Source organism: Triticum aestivum, chromosome 1B (assembly GCF_018294505.1).
Source record: "Triticum aestivum cultivar Chinese Spring chromosome 1B, IWGSC CS RefSeq v2.1, whole genome shotgun sequence".
Lineage (NCBI taxonomy): Eukaryota > Viridiplantae > Streptophyta > Magnoliopsida > Poales > Poaceae > Triticum > Triticum aestivum.
In genome coordinates this window covers 17,869,189-17,874,908 of record NC_057795.1, presented here as the reverse complement: position 1 = coordinate 17,874,908, position 5,720 = coordinate 17,869,189, and positions in this window count along the sequence as shown.

Genomic DNA, 5,720 nt, shown 5'->3' with positions numbered 1-5,720 from the left:
AAAATCTTTGGTTTTGGCATTACTTGATTCTTCACCACCACTCAGTTTCATCTAGAACCGGATCGGCTGGATTAAGTTTCCACATGCAAAAGGAGCTAAAAAATAGTGCACTATTAGTAATATAGCGTGAACCTTAAAATACGCTATTCATAGCATTGCTATATCGCGCTATAACGTGTTATTAGTGAGACATTCTACATCGATTTATTTAGCGAGACAATTCTCAGCACGCTATAGCATACTATTTTTTTCAGTGTAAAAACTTGCCAGGGTAGGTGACCGATTTAGTGGAGCGAGAGAGAGAGAGACGAGGGGGGGGGGGGAGCTCAAGGTGCTGATGGTTGAGAAACAGATCTCACTAAAAAGAAGATTAAAACGAAAGGTCCACACTTAAACAAACTTATTACATGCATAAATGGAACGGTCTGAATATGCCACCTTTCCTCCGCGAAAATGAACATGTCAATTCTTACACGGAAGAAAGGTAAAATCAAGATCACAATTGCAAGATCAAGAATAGACATTTACACAAGTTCACATGTAATTTTATAAGTTAAATCTAAATCATAGCTACCACATGTCATATGTGGTGAGAAATCGGAGAAATGTATGCATTGTAGCTGAACTTACGTTCGACAACGAGGGCGAAAAATTTTGTTCGGAGGGTCTATTGGAAAAGGACCATAGAAGCATTTGTTGCCCAAAAAGAGTCGCTGTGTTTGGAGGGTCCATATGTATTATACCAATCAATTGATACAGGAGCAAGTAAGCCAGTGGTCGTACGAAACCACCTTTATGTGAACAGACCCAATCAGACCACGGAGGTGGAACTGCATGTCGAGTGGTGACAACCTTAACCTTGTCTTCTCCAGTATAGATACTAGCATCTCCTTATACTTGTGATAGTTCAGTAATCAAAATCTTCCTTCCTCCCCTGCTCAAGATCACCACATTTACCAATGTCTTTTTTTCTAGAGAAATCAAAACTGTAAGTAGTAAGTCAGTAGATCATCAGAATAACTCAGGGAAAGACACTGCAAAGAGGTAATAAACTAAAGTAACCTGATGAGTGCATTCTTGAAACATCTTATAATTGTGGACGGAGGAAATAAACTAAAGTACTACTTACTAGTGAACGTCCATCTTCATTAAAGTTTGTGCAGCCTTGGCCTTTCCTGCTGAATCGGTCCCCCCTTGCAAGCAACCAGCAACGGCAAACACTGGATGGAGGAAAGGGAAAGCTAAACTGCTGATCCCTGATGTACACACCCACCCAAAGCCAATGGAGCAGTAGAAAACCAAACCATAGCAGATCGTCTTGGCTGGCCCCAACAACACTCGATTGAGAGCGAGTGCAGTACATTACAGTTGCAGAAGCATAGCCTGAGCAGAGCACCAACCATCGGCGAGGCCTACTATTGAAAAAAAGTCACAACATCCTTCCGCAGGGCTCCAAACTGCAGAGTACAGGAAAGTTTCTCAACAAGTTGAAGCTGTATTAATTCCTCCTGTGAAAGGCTGATTCGGCGTGCCTCAACCATCTGCCCAGAAACCAGCATTGCCGCTCAACCATCAGTATGAACCAGGATTGCGTGTGAGAATGGACGTTTGATTCTTGGCGTGTGATGGATTGGAGTCGAACAAGTGCAGTCTCCAACCTAATGTATGACAAGTCGTCTCCCAAAACATATGCACCTAAGTTCGGTGACCGTCACTTCTAGATTTCTGAATACAGTGGCCGATTTGACTATATGAGACATAGACAATGATCGTTGATGTATTGTACGTAATCCATTTTTTCAGGTCAGCAAGATCGACAGTCCATGGACGAAACGAGAGAGCGTCAGAACAGATGTGACCCGTTTCCCAAGGAGAAAAGAAGAAAAAAAGTGACACGAGGTGTAACAAGAGAGGGAAGCTGAGATTAGGCCATTGTATGAGTTCAGGCCTTAGATCCCAGCGCTGGAATCTGGACACACGCAGGGCTGGACGAACACGAAGAAGGAACACACATAACAAAGTACTCTCTCTTTCTTTTCGTGAATAACAAAATACTCTCCTAAACACGCCACGGTCCACACATTGTGTGTGCCAATGGAAGAGTTAGACTTCGAAACTCACTTGCAACCTGAACCTGTACATTACAACTCGACACTACTGAGCGACTCGGTATTTGAGGTTCAGACTATACAATACTGAGCTCACAGGTTAATTTAATGAAGCCAGTTAAATGAACACTGAATCAGAGCGAAAGATACTTTCTTCACACCATCATGTACGTCGAGACATCAACGAGGATGGTCGTCATCTCGCACCCGCCAACTGCTTGAACAGTTAGCGTGACAGAGCATGGGCAACCCCTTGGAGGGATCAAAGCAGACAGCCTTGGCATATCGACAAAGCGTGACGCTTTCACTGACGCTACCCCCAAACATGGCGTTCCATGGCCTGTCTTTGTTCTCCCCTCGTCAACAGATGAGCCGCGGATGATCATGACCATGATCTTGGACCCCAGCATCATTGCAAGGTCATATGGTGGCATAGACATGAGCTCTGGCTCGAGAAATGCAGTAATGGGGTTGATTGACTTGTACCACTGAACACAAACATTGGGATGGATTTGGCTGCAGAGGGTACATGTATATGAGAAAAATGGAGCTTGGAGGTCGAGCTTGGAGAGGAGAAAGCTTAAGTAGCAATAGCAATAAAACTCAACGATCATAATGCTAAGCTAATGAATGGGTCTTATCGATCACATCATTCTCCTAATGCTGTGATCCCGTTCGTCAAATGACAACACATGTCTATGGTTCAGAAACTTAACTATCTTTGATTAACGAACTAATGTAGTGGAGGCTTACTAGGGACACGGTATTTTTTCTATGTATCCACACAAGGTATTCTGCCGCTGCATGGTTGTGGAGGAGGACGGCGCCGTGGATCTGGACCAGCTCGCGATGGCTGGTGAGGAAGAAGGCCCCGCCCGCAACCCTAGCCAGCCGGGGTTCGCGGGCGACCGTCAACCGCGAATCTGGCCGGAGGGGAGGAAGGAGCGGAGCGAGGGGGTCTCGGCGGTGTGCTGCTCGCCGCCAAAACTCACAAGCCCGGCGCCAAAACGTACATTCACTTTATTATTTTAGAAAAACAGGGAGATTTATACTACATTCACTGCGTCCTGAGCCGTGTCATGTCTATATTTTCTCCCATTATTTTACCTGTTAGAGTGAAATATTAATGCCATTACAAAAAGAGAGAGTAAACACAGATGTCCCATATCTCCATGCCAAACTGGACGCAAAGGATACTGAGACCCATGTACTTCGGTACCTAAAAATCCACACCGATAGATGTAGTACCTCCGTCCTGGTTTATTGGTCTTTTTTGTATTTTGTGCTAAAGTTTGACCTGAGGTTGATTCATACATGTCAGAAAAAATGATATTATTTGGAACCACTGTTTAAAAATCTTCTGATTCAGCGATTACCGTTCGATTTATTGCTACTCATGGGGTGACCGATAAGATTATGCCTTATCTTCACCGTTTATCGTTTGGGCCGATTTATCACTCTGACCAGCGATTTATCAGATATACCGATAAATTAGGCCTATTCCTAACATTATGTTTGCAAAAACTATGTTTATTTTTGTTTCGTGGACCTTGTTATGCAATATGTACTATTGACCTATTTTGTTTGTCATCTATACCAATATAAAAAGACCTAGTGAGGCAGATCCAACAGATCTCAACCATCCATTAGCGTTAATCCAACCATCCTTATTGTGCTAACGGTGAGCAACTAAACACGTTTAGTGCTAAACACGTTTACTGCTAATCAATCCTTTCTCAACCCGATCACCTTCCTTACGTAACCTTTCATACGAAAGGAAACTGTCACAACAAAGCGTCGTGCGATCCCCTTCCTTACGTACCCTTTCGCACATCCAAACGTGTTTTCTCCAGCAAACCGGAGAAAAATGTGTGTCGGCGGAGGGAGGGGGGCTTTGCGGGAGTCCAGACCGCTCACAAGCCCTCCTCTGATTGCCCTGGCCACCCAAAAACTCTCCCCCTTTCCCACATCTTCGGTCAGCGCCACTCCAGAGCGTTAGCACCCGCATTCATGCCCGTCCAGAGCGGACACGGCCGCTCTAGCGCCGGCAGCGGTGCACCGGCCAAGAGAGCGTCGCTTGGCAACCTAAATGTTTGTATTTTGAGAAGGTTAATCTACCTAAATGTTTGTTTCTGTAAGGTGGTTCCGACGGGTGTGTTGCAGAATCTTACATCCATAGAAGTGTTGAGGGGGATCTTGGCCTCTCTGACCATTTTTGCACAAGAGTTTGGCAACCTGGCAAGGCCGAGGGAGCTTCAGATTCAAATCAAGGATTGTAGTTTGGATTTGTTTCATGATTTCGTGAATCCTCTGTGCAACCTACATTCGATCGAAAGTCTAATTATCGATTGCAATTTCGATGAAACATCTCTTGAACTGATGGATATCTTGGGAGAACGTTGGGTGCCTCTCCTATACATCTCCGTAGATTTGAGTCAGAAATGCCCATGAAACTCTCTGCACTGCGAGGGTGGATAAAGAGAGACCCCTCGCAGCTCTCAAACTCCCCGAGTTATTCCTTGAGTCAGTGAAGGAAGTGCAGCAGGAGGATGTGGAAATCATTGGGGGATTGCTTTCCCTTCGCAGGCTCTTCATAAAGAGCACCCAGCAGACACAACGACTGCTTGTTATCTGTGCAGATGGGTTCCATTGTATGGTACACTTCTATTTGCAGATGGGTTCCATTGTATGGTACACTTCTATTTGAATTTTGGATCAGTAGCACAGATAGTGTTTGAACCTGGAGCTTTGCCGAGGGGCGAGGGCGGAAGAAGTTCGACTTGGGCCTGCAGGGGAACCTGCTCTCCCTTCGGCGGCATGTCTGTGTTCTTAACACTACCGGAATAACTGTCTATGCCGACGGCATTTACTATGCCGACGGCTTTTTGTCAGGGCCGTCGGCATAGCCGGAGATATGCCTAAGGCCCGCAAAAAGCCGTCGGCATAGAAAAGCCGTCGGCATAGCTGGAGATATGCCTACGGCAGCCGTAGGCATAGAAAAGCCGTCAACATATCTCTATATATGCCGACGGCAGCCGTAGGCATAGGACGACCGTCGGCATAGACATGGCCGTGGCGTTCCCGGGGTTGACGACAGGCTGACGCCGTCAAAGCTATGCCGACGGCCCTGACGGCGGCCGTCGGCCTATATTATCTTTATTTTAATTTGTTTTCTTTTTTTAGTTGAAATTTGATTAATTTAAATTTGACTTATCTAAACTTAAATATATACAAATTGTATATTGATTTGGGGTAGAATTTTCCATAGATTATGAATATCAAGTTTGTTTTTTCTTTTGAGTATCTTAGAAATGTGACCTCATGTAATTTTGCAAATAGGTCCTTGTACTTTGTTAAAATCACAAGTAATTGATACTTGGGTCGATTTTGACAACTTTTATATGGTTTTTATTGGAATCTTGAAAGGATTATGTTGCTATACTATGTTTTCAAATTTGAACAAACTAAAACCATGGTTGCTTCAGATTTACAGAAAACACACTTTTGTTCTGACTTTTTTTTGTATATTTTTCATTCTTTGGCCAAACGAGACAAAAACTTATATCTACATATGGGTTGACCTACAGAAATTTAGAGCCGGAGGGAATCTAG